This window comes from Cherax quadricarinatus, chromosome 21, assembly GCF_038502225.1.
Source record: "Cherax quadricarinatus isolate ZL_2023a chromosome 21, ASM3850222v1, whole genome shotgun sequence".
In the NCBI taxonomy this organism is placed as follows: Eukaryota; Metazoa; Arthropoda; class Malacostraca; order Decapoda; family Parastacidae; genus Cherax; species Cherax quadricarinatus.
Window position 1 is genome coordinate 24,217,413 of NC_091312.1, and position 11,856 is coordinate 24,229,268.

Genomic DNA, 11,856 nt, shown 5'->3' on the forward strand with positions numbered 1-11,856 from the left:
TCTTCTTCTTTCTTAGGGGAATATGCCTAGAACATGCTTCGGCTACCAGGAAGTTGATCCTTTCAAGACACTGGTTTGGATCCATGTCATTTAAGACATCTTCCCAACATGTTTCGTTTAGGACATGGTTTACCTGGTCCCAGTTGATGTTCTTGTTGTTGAAGGTTGAAATCACCAAGCAGTAAGATGTTTGGGGATGGAGCTGGAAGGTTTTCCAAACAGTAATCAATTTTCAGTAGCTGTTCCTTGAGCTGTTGTGAGGTTGCATCTGGTGGCTTGTATACAACCACAATGACTAGGTTTTGGTTCTCGATCTTTATTGATAGAACTTCAACTACCTCATTTGTAGTGTTCAGCAACTCCGTGCAGATAAGGGACTCTTTGACATACAGACCAACCCCCCCTTGTTGCCTGTTTTTTCTGTCGCATCTAAAAAGGTTGTAACCACTTATCCATATTTCACTGTCAAAGTGATCTTTTGTGTGAGTCTCTGTGAAGGCTGCAAACATTGCATTAGACTCCTCTAGAAGTCCACTGATAAAAGGTATTTTGTTGTTGGTGGATGGCTTAAGGCCCTGTATATTAGCAAATATGAACGAGGTTGTATTCTGTGTTTGTTGGGGGGATTTTGTTATTGGCATCAGTAGTTGTAATTCTGGAGGGCCATGGGTGGCCACTGGCTGCGCCTCCAGTCCAACAAGGCTCCAAGGTGGTGGACTATTTTTGTTATTTCCTTCCATTTTCTTTTTTCGTTTCCTGCCACTAAAAAATCACCTGGAGTTGGGTTGTCGTAGCTACTATTGTTTGTCTTGTGGGGTCTGTGCCTCCTGGTCCCTTTTAGATGGTATGCAGGGCACTCGATGTTGTAACACTGCTTCTGGAGGACCGAGGAGTGGCACATTTTTGGGTGAAAGAAAGTACAGGAAGAAGAACGACACACTCCTTTAGACAGGAGGTCGCTACATTTTTTGGGATGGTCAAAGTTGCATGTCCCATTTTTTTCCCCTGTTATTCCATGCTTACAGATGCCCCAAGCATAATATTTGCACAAATTCATCTTTGGTTGAGATTGTTGGGAGGTGTGTTGTCAATTTCTGCAGGCCACTGGCTGCGCCTCCAGTCCAACAAGGCTCCAAGGTGGTGGACTATTTTTGTTATTTCCTTCCATTTTCTTTTTTCGTTTCCTGCCACTAAAAAATCACCTGGAGTTGGGTTGTCGTAGCTACTATTGTTTGTCTTGTGGGGTCTGTGCCTCCTGGTCCCTTTTAGATGGTATGCAGGGCACTCGATGTTGTAACACTGCTTCTGGAGGACCGAGGAGTGGCACATTTTTGGGTGAAAGAAAGTACAGGAAGAAGAACGACACACTCCTTTAGACAGGAGGTCGCTACATTTTTTGGGATGGTCAAAGTTGCATGTCCCATTTTTTTCCCCTGTTATTCCATGCTTACAGATGCCCCAAGCATAATATTTGCACAAATTCATCTTTGGTTGAGATTGTTGGGAGGTGTGTTGTCAATTTCTGCAGGTTCTGGGACTGCACTATAATCCTCAGTATCCAAGCCAGGGCCACCCCGTCCTGGATTCCATCTACTTTCCCCAGTAGAGGAAGAAGGAGGAGACTCCTCTCCAACATCTGTACTGTGGGCCACGGTCTTGTGCAATGATGGTTGTATATTTACGGTTTTAGATGGTTGTATATTTACTGTTTTTGTGGTGGTTTTGGTAGTGTCCCTAGGAGAGTCTGGGCTGGCAGTAAGGCTGGGGGCTGGGTCTGGGTCAGCACTGCTTGCTAGTACAGCTGCTTGCTAGTTAAGTCACAGTCACTAGCACAGTCTCTCTTAATTCCCACAATGACAAAATAGATCCTACTAATAAATTTCCGTGCGGCTAAAATTCTCACTTCATGGTAATCCTAAGCTGCATCACTCTGGGTGACAGGACAGCGGCGAGAGTCTTATTAGACTGATGCAAACTTAGTACTTCCACCGAAGCCACACCTCCAGTATTAGCGTCAGAATTCATTGTTGGTGAGCACCACAGCACTAGCAGTCACTGTGAGCACCACAGCACCAGCAATCACTGTGAGAGAGCACCACAGCACCGTTTTGTTTGGTTGTCTCTAATGCAAGCATAATTCCCTAATAGAATCTGCGGGCGCTGAACTCCAAATCCTGGTCCAAGTCACCTTTCCATCGAATGATGATGTGCGTGTTTTTAATTATCCTTCTGCTTGGGTTGAGCACCGGCTCTTAACGAGTCTGCTTCATAAAATTCCATTGATTGCTTGATTACCGTCACTTATTTCTGTCGTGTTTACTCACTGTGTATGGAGTCAGGTGTACTATATCGTGATCTAAATCGCGCCGCGTATTTGCTACTTTTCAATGGAAAAATATGTAGTGACGTTTCTGTGACTCGTTTGGGTCTTCAATTTCTGCGAGTTCTTTCGTCCAGAAACTATTTACTTTTAAAGAAATACGATATGTCCTTATCTTTCCTTTCTATGCCTTTGAATATTCTGCATGTTGTGGCATTGTCTTGCTTCTAGTTATGTTCATTATTTTAACTGTCTTCTTTATTTTTTTTTTTTTTGCCATCATCTGAGCGAAGTTAATTTCCATGGTTTCATCTGTCGATTTTTCTAATACTCGTTTCATTCTTGTATCAACTCTTGCAATACCATCAAATAATCTTTCGTGGAAGTCTCTTATAGTTTTCAATCCACCATTCTCAATACTTTCTATACCTTCCTTCAGTTGTTTGAAACTGGATCTAGTCTTACTTGCAAAATCCTCATTACAGATTCCTTCATCTTGCACGTGGCCTTATTAACCTTGTCTGTTATGGCCTCCTTTAGTTTTCTCTTCTTACCTCCCACTGCCTCACTCACCCCTAAATTACTGATTAACATCTTCACCAGGAGTGACAAGTAGCTCGGTAGTAAGGTAGCACAATTATAACCATAATTTTTAAAGGGGTGGAACTATAAGCCAGCGGAAGGCCACGGTCACATGACAAAAGCTCCAACTGCGGGTCATCATATGACTGACCCGCGTCTCCTCAAGGGAGGTTCCTTGATGCCGGTGAGGGGCTCTTGATCTAGGGAATTGGATCTGTGCTCCGGCTCCCTGAATTGAATCTGAATACATTCCATCCCCCCACATGCGCTGTATAATCCTAGGGGTTTAGCGCTCCCCCATAATTATAATAATAATAATAATATGACCCACATCAGGAAACACTTGGCCTTGGAGCGCCAAAACTGATAACAGGTAACGCAATTCACTGCCTGACTGCCGTGGAGCGCAGTTGTGCTCTGCACCCCTCTGCTGATTTCAGGTGAGCTCTCATAGCAACAACATGGCGCTGAGTGTGCGGCGTAGAGTGAATACTGTCGGCGTTGAGCTGCTTCGTGGGGCGATTTCCCCCACTACGGCACAAGTGTTGCTTCCGACGATCATAAGATAGACGTACGGAATACAAGATGACGAGGTATATGGTGTAGCCCTGAATGGGGCCTATAGGATCTTTGTTAAGTTAAATTTGACAGCTGTGTATGAGTCGTTGGTGACAAAATTTCAGCATGTGAGTCTAGATGAAACCCCGGCTGTAAGAGTGCGTCTCATAAACGTCTCTCGCCACTATACGTGGGCGAAGTTGCACAACGTCCCCTTCGAGGCTGACATAAGGAACGTGTTTGAGGCGTTTGGTACCGTGCATCTGGCAACCCAAGGCAAGTGGGCGGCAGGTGCATGCATGGGACGTCCAGAGGGTACTTTCTCCCTCAAAATGACTGAGGCATCCGATCCTGTCCTATGTTGTGATGAAAGAGTTCCGGACCCAGATTCTTGTGTCTTATGCTGGGCAGCGACGTACGACGTGCAGGCTGTGTGGGGAGTACGATCATATGGCGGCGATGTGTGTGCAACAGAGGAGGGGGATGGCGCAGACTGGTGGACCACCAGTTACAGGTGTGGATGTCGTCGTGGAGAGTCCCACAGGCAAACAAGGAGGTGGCCGTCTATGGAGTGATATTGTTGAAGATTCCATTGTGGTGAATGATGGGCGAGCCATAAGTTGTGTTGAGCCAGAAATGGCCACTTTGCCAGTGATGGGGGAGGAAGTGCTAGTCCAGCAGGAGATGATAGTACTGGAGGAAGAGCTGGACGAGTTTTTGAAAACTTTAACTCCATCTGGGGAGGATGACGTCCTTGTCCGGGAGACAGTCCCTGAGTTGCAAGGAGTGTAGGGACGTGCAAAGGAAGGAAGGAGGAGATCAGCAGGCACAGAGAGGAGTCACCGTGCTCTGTGCAACATGAAACAGTGGAGGTTGAAGTTCACTGTGAGGAATCATCAGAAGACTGCATGGCGGTGGAGGGCGTCACAAGGAAGAGAGCGGTGGCATCAGACTCAGATGACGTCCTGACACCGGCGCAGAGGTCTGGGAGGAAGGATGAATATTCTCGAGGTAGCCAGGATAAAAGGCATCGAAAGAAGGGGGGTGGGGTGGATGGTGCAAAATCATGTGTTGACCCTGGGGCAGGAGGCCCTGGGAAGGTTGAGAGGAGGAAGGGTTGGAAACTTTAGGAAGGCCTTAGGTGTATGACTGTGAATGTGAATGGACTGTGTAATAGTGAAGAGGGAATGTTTTCCTATGCTCCTATGTAAATATAGAGTGGATGTCGTATTTCTACAGGAGCATAATTTCAGGGAGGGAAGAGTGCTAGAGGTGGCGGGGTTTAAGGTTCTGACTCTGCCATCTGCACGTTTGAAAGGTGGTGTGGGTTTATTGATAAAGGAGGCGAGCCTGTTTGTGTTGATACGAAGTGAGGGGGGAGGGGGGGAGGGTGTTGTGTGTGGATGGGTGGTGGATGGGGCAGAGGGTAACCTTTGTAAGTGTGTATGTGCTAGACTGGCAAGAAGTATATGATAGAGTGGAGCGAGAAGCATTGAGAGCTATCCTTAGGAGACAGGGTTTTGGGGAAGAAATAGTGGGATGGGTAGATGCGTTATATCGTGGGGCAATGGCGAGGATACAGATTAATGGAAGATTGGGGGGGAGGATTGTAATGGGTAGGGGACTTAGACAGGGGTGTCTTATGTCACAGCTTTTGTTTGCGTGCATACAGGACCCCTTTTATAGAATGGTGGAGCAGCAAATGGGCATTAGTGAGGGGGAAGGGAGTGGAGTTGGGAGGGTTTGGCCAGTTCTAATAGGGTATGTAGATGATACTACTGTTCTGGCTAGGGAGGGGATGCCAATGGACACCTTAGATGGGGTAGTCAACACGTTCGCAGATGCAACTGGTATGAGAGTGAATTCAGGGAAGTCCATGGTCATGGGGTTAGGAGCTTGGGTGGGGAGGGTTGAGTGGGGTAGTGTAGTTGTGATGAAGTGGGCGACTTCGTTAAAAATTTGTGGTCTTATCTATGCAGATGATCTGGATGTTGCATGTGTGGAAAACTCGGTTAGGTTGGTAGACAGGATTCTGGGTCGCTTGGGAGCAATGCGGCCTTATCATTTGACCCTTGTACAGCGTGCCATTGTTATTAACGTCTTATTGTAAAGCAAGGTTTGGCACGTGGCAGCCGTGTTCCCTTAAACTGGGACGGCAATTGCAAATATACTTAGACAGGTTTTTAAATTCTTGTGGGGTTCGGGCTGTGATTGGCTTTAAAGGGATGTGGTAATGTTACCTGTGCGTCAGGGGGGGTTGGGTTTAATGAATTTAAAGCGGAGGGTCAAATGTATCTTCATTAAGAGGGAGGTGATGAGGGAGGGTGTGGGTGGGGGGGGGTTTGGTCAAGATACACAGTAGATTGAAACGTGTATTCTGGAGTAGAGTTGCATGAGTGTGAAACTATTTTGAGGGCTCTGGTGTTGGTAAGGGATCTGGGGAAGGTAAAAATAAGTAGGCTGTGTAGGATGTTAGTGGGGAGAGTAGTGGCATCGGTGTAGGGGATTTTCCCTATGTATGACTGGGGAAGTATATGGGGAAGGTTCAGTAGGTTAAGGTTACAACCCCGTGGGCGTGAGGTGATGTATCATTTTTTGCATGGGATTTTACGGTCGGGTGTGGTTTTACGGATAGACGGGTGGTTGAGGGGAAGGGTCTGTGGAATATGTGAAGGGGAGGATTCTGCGTTCCACGTTCCACGTAGTGTATTTTTGTGAGGGGATGGGGAGTGTCAGGGGTTGGTTGAGCAGGGTGCTGCATAGGATAAGAGGTAAAAGCATTTCTGTTCTGCGGGCATTAAGTCTTGACGTGAGGGATATGGATGAGAGTATTATTAGGGCTGTGGAGTACATTACAGTAGGTTATATATACATAGCGTGGGGAATGAGGGGGAAAGGGGTCAGTGAGATGAAGAGGCGGGTTTTGGCGGTTATGTTTTATAAAACGTTGTGCCTTAACAGAGAAATTTATGGGAGAAGGTGGGAGCGGGCTTTCTCAGAGGGATATAGAGAACTTACGTTAGAGGTTTTATTAAATTTGTAAATTCAGTGGGATGGGCAGGGTAGGGATGGTAAATGCTAATGTAGGATGGGATGTCAGGGGTAGAAACGGGGTCGTCTCCTTGGGGTTGGATAGTTGACAAGAATGTGTTCGACTTTAGTGTGGCGAGAGAGTTGGAATAATGTAACGGGCGAATGTGTATGAACCTGTTCGTATGGGATGTGCAATCACATACACAGTTGTGGTTGTCTGCGCCTGTGTGCGCCTGTGTGCGCCTTAGACGCGCTGATGTGATTACGGATTGGTTGAACTTCATTAGGCAATGTTCCTGGACTTGTTAAGCACTAGAAGTGTATCTTACCCTGGTTTACGTGTCAATGTGTATGACTTGGCCATGTTTCCCTTATGTTAATAATTTTATTAATTGTACTGAGTCTTTGGTGTTACTGTTTCACCAATACTTATATAATTACCACTTAGTTTATTCATATATGTCAAGTTAGGATGTTAAAGTTAACATGTTGGTGATAACGATCATATTCATTTCAGGGTGAGGGGGGTAATTAATGTGTAATGAGTTTAAGTCATTACAGGTAATACCAACTTCATTGGTAGTTGTATACGTGTGTTTGAAATGTAATATTTCACATTGTGTTAGTATTATTTAAGGTATTGTGACATTTTAGTATACTTTATCATGGTAATGTTTGGGTTTAATTGGTAAATAAACATGTACATAGGTAGCCTTTGAGCTCTGTTGAACTTCATTGTTACAGTGTTCTATGTGATATTAATCTTTTGCATGTATTTAGACGACCTGGTTGAGGTGTCACTGTATTGAGGTATGTCATGTCTTCTAATGTCACTAATACGTTTTCGTTATGGTTTTCTGATTTGGAGTTCCTGTATCACCAGTGATTGTAAGACTTATTAAATATATTCTTGCTTAATGATAATTCAGGATGTTTCTGTTGGTGTGGGGGGAAGTGATAAAATTTTAAGTCACTATCGGTAATAATACTTCTGTATAATAATGAATGTCGAATGTTGCGTGTGAGAGTGTAAGACCACTGTAATGTATGGTGTGTGTGAGAGTGTAATACCACTGTAATGTATGGTGTGGATATTACGTGTTTAGGGTCATTTTGGATTCTTGTGTATTAATCTGTTCTCTGTATTTATACCACCTTGTATTTGCATTGTTTTAAATAAAATAATAAAAAAAAGATAACAGGTAACGATGTTAACTAATTACTGTGGTGCGGTTCTCGAGAAAAGGACAGCTTGAAAGAATGGCGAGGGCAAGCAAAAGGAGAGATTATGAGAGATTTTATCAACAAATTCTTCTCCTGAGCCATATGGTATTTTAAGATGACAAATGAGCGCATTCGACTCATTTAATTAGAAGATTTACACATAAAATAATTGAATTGTAGGTGTATTATAAAGCAGTGCAACGTAATCTCTTATGTCACATGACTTGTTGACGACGATTAGATGAAACATAGGGCTATTACATCTCCTCGACCCAAGGAAAGACGGGGAAACTTGTATCCTCCAACTCCTCCACTACCGATTGGGCCCATATCACAGAGCCAGTTCGAAAGAATGGAGCACCTTATTACTTTACAAATGGCCCGAATAGAAGCCCAAAGGAAGCTGAATGCAGAAGAGTTCGAGAGGGACACCATACTCTACGAACGTCAGCGGCAAAGGGAAGGAGTTGTGAGGCCCGAGGCCCCCAGAAATATTTTCGACATTCATAAAGCAGCATCTTTGGTGCCCAAGTTTTGCGAGTCTGATCTGGACACGTACTTTGATACGTTCGAAAATCAGGCTCGAGCTATGCAGTGGCCCCAAAAATTCTGGGCTGTCTTGTTACATACGATGCTGACTGGTAAAGCTCGAGAATGTACCACGGCTTTGCCTTACGAAAAGTACATACAATATGACTCCGTCAAAAAGGTCATACTGGAGACCTATGATCTACTCCCTTTGAGCTACCAGCAAGCCTTCCGTACTCTGCAAAGGTTACCAGGGCAAACTTGGGTGGACTTCGCCAGGCAGAAGAAGGTAGCTTTCGAGAGGTGGCAAAGAGCCTCACAAAGCAACACCGTAAGCAGCTTAACCTAATTAATACTACAAGAGGACTTCTATAATTCTATATCTGGGGATCTGCGGAAGTTCCTGATCGACCGTCCAACACCTGATGTGATGGAGACCGCTGCACTGGCCGATCGCTACGAGATCTCCAGCCAGCTGATCCGTGATAGAACATCCAGAGAGGAAGCAGTAAAATTGGGCCAGAAGGTTCGACCAGTTAAGTCAAGAACAGAACCTCGCCAAAAGTTTCCTTCAGAAGCAGTGACCTCTCGAACCCTGGATAAGCCATGTAATGGTGACCGGTTTCAACTACGACAGAACCTGGAGGTGTATAAAGCCAGGAAGAACTTGTCCTGTTCATATTGCCAAAAGGGAGGTCATGTGAGAAACCAATGTTATCAGCTGGAAAGGGACAGGAAATATAAGTATCGAGAAGGTGCTCCTGTGCAGATGGTGTCTTCAGTAGCCCACACGCAGAGATGTTTACAGGCGGATCTAGAGCCGGCAGGACCGAAGACTGCTTCACTGAGATGACCTGAGACGAGGGCCATCTCAGGGCAAGAAATTGAAAAGGCAATGAGCCCATATTTTTCAAAAGGAAAAGCTGGTATTGACGAGGGCCAAGTGGTGCCGGTTAAAACCTATAGGGATACGGGGAGTTACTTGACAGTGTTAAAAAAGGGAATCCTCTCTTTGTCTGACCGCACTTATACGAAGATAGATGCACTTCTGGAGGCTTATGGAGGAGCCGTTTCTAGAGTTCCCCTCCATAGGATATACCTAGACCTGGGTTGCTATAAAGGATATGCGACTGTCGGTATATCAGATGAAGGATTTCCTATTAAGTCTGCTGACCTACTGATAGGAAATGACCTAAGCTGCGAAAGAATCAAGAAAGAACCTCTGGTGATAAAAAATACCTCGGGAGAGGATTACGTGATTGAGGCTCATAGGAAGGACCTATCATTATTTCCGCTGGGAGTTGTCACTAGGTCCATGGCAACGACCAGGTTACCTCCTGAATCAACAGAGGAAGAAGAGGACAAAGCTGATCTGGGTTTGAACCTACTGTTTAGTGCGACCCACTGGCCCAAGGATGCGACGTCTGTGTCTGCAGGGCTAGACTCAACTTTAGATTCTTTAGGTGCTAAAAAGTTTAGACCTGAAGATCTAATCCAAGCACAGATGGAAGACCCCTCGTTGGAGAAAGTAAGAAAGCTGTTGATAACGGAAGAAGAGGCCGAGAAACTAGAGGACTGTGTTTATTCTAGTAGCGGTATACTTATGAAGAAATCCACCAGAAGACATGCTCTAGGGGCACCTTTGGCCAAGGCGAAGCATGTATTAATCCTGCCTAGGATTTATCGTGAGCTTGCATTGAAGGTCGCCCATAATAGTCCAATGGGAGGACATCTGGGATTAAGGAAAACAATGGTAAAGTTGTCAAAATACTTTTTTTGGCCTAGAATGCGGGAAACCGTGGTGGAACATCTTCGCAGTTGCCGGGTCTGTCAGACCATCGGTAAACCTGATCATACCCTGCCTCCAGCTCCCCTCTGTCCTATCACCTCAGATGGCGAGCCTTTTTCCCGTTTAATCATCGATTGCGTAGGTCCACTCCCCAGGACCAAGGCAGGGAATCAGTACCTATTCACTATAATGGATTCTGCCACCCGTTACCCCGAGGCCATCCCTATGAGGAAAATAAATGCTCGTGCAATAGTCCGCGCTTTAATAAAGTTTTTCTCACAGGTAGGGCTGCCTCGTGAGATCGAGTCTGATCAAGGATCAAACTTCACTTCAAAAATCTTCAAGGAGGCCATGTCACGCCTTGGTGTAAGATCTATCCTCGCTACGAGCTATAGGCCCCAGTCCCAAGGAGCATTGGAACGGTTTCATCAAACATTGAAGGTGATGATGCGTTCCTACTGTGAACAATTCAGTAAAGACTGGGACAAGGGCATTCCTTTCCTTCTCCTGGCCATAAGGGAAAGCGAGCATGAAAGTCTAGGGTATAGCCCTTTTGAGTTGATATATAGTTATACGGTACGTGGACCCCTCGCAGTATTGAAAGATGTATGGACCGGAAGATGTACTCCGTCAGTTCAGGTATGCCCGGCTTTGATGCAGGAACACCTCACTTTCACGAGGAACCTAGCTGCAGAGAACTTGAAGAAAGCCCAGGCTAAAATGAAACTACGACATGATGAACATGCGGCCTCTCACTCTTTCAACATCGGAGATAAAGTATTGGCTCAAAAATTCATGCCCGGACATGCACTGAAACCAAGATATGAAGGACCTTTGGAAGTCATTAAAAAACTGAGTGAAGTGAATTACCTGGTTCGTACCCCAGGGAAAAAGAAATCAGACCATACATACCATGTTAACCAATTGAAGAAATATTATGGAGGGTTAGCCCCGACTGCTGCCATTCTTCTAGTCCCAGCAAGAAGCAGAGGATTTGGAGGACTGCTCCAAAGGAATAGAAGTCTGTTTTAGAAACACTCAAGTTCTACGATCCCTGGACGATTTTTTAAAAGGTCTGGCCTGTGACCGAGCCAAAGAAGTGAAAAATGTGATTTTGAAGTACCCATCATTGTTTGGCGATATACCTAAGCGTTGCACGTTGGGGACACACGACGTGGATGTCCAAGGAGCTGCACCCATCAAGCAGTCCCCTTATCACTTAAGCCCTATTAAACACCAAGCTCTAAAGGAGGAAATCGACTTTTTGCTGACCCATGGACTAATTGAACAAAGCAAAAGCCCATGGGCCTCACCTTGTGTGTTAGTCCCAAAGTCAGATGGAACCTATCGTATGTGTACGGATTATAGAAAGGTGAATTCCGTCACAGTTCCTGATAGTTACCCTTTGCCTAGGGTAGATGATTTAATCGATATGGTTGCCGGAGCCAAGTATGTGAGCCGGCTGGACTTACTGCGAGGCTACTATCAAGTGCCCCTGACGGACCGAGCTCAGGACATATCAGCGTTTACAGTGCATGGAGGCTTGTTCAACTACTTGGTTACCCCATTCGGGTTGTGCAACGCAGCATCTACGTTCCAGCGACTTATGAATGACCTTACTTATAACCTTGAGGGGGTTGAAGCCTACCTCGACGACCTAGTAGTCTTTAGTGACGAGTGGAGTTCACATTTAGTCCGTCTGGAGGCTCTTTTTAAGAAATTAGATGCTTATAATTTTACCATCAATTTAGCCAAATGCAAATTTGGACAAGCAATGATTAAGTATTTGGGCTTCAATATAGGTCAGGGGACGGTGGCACCT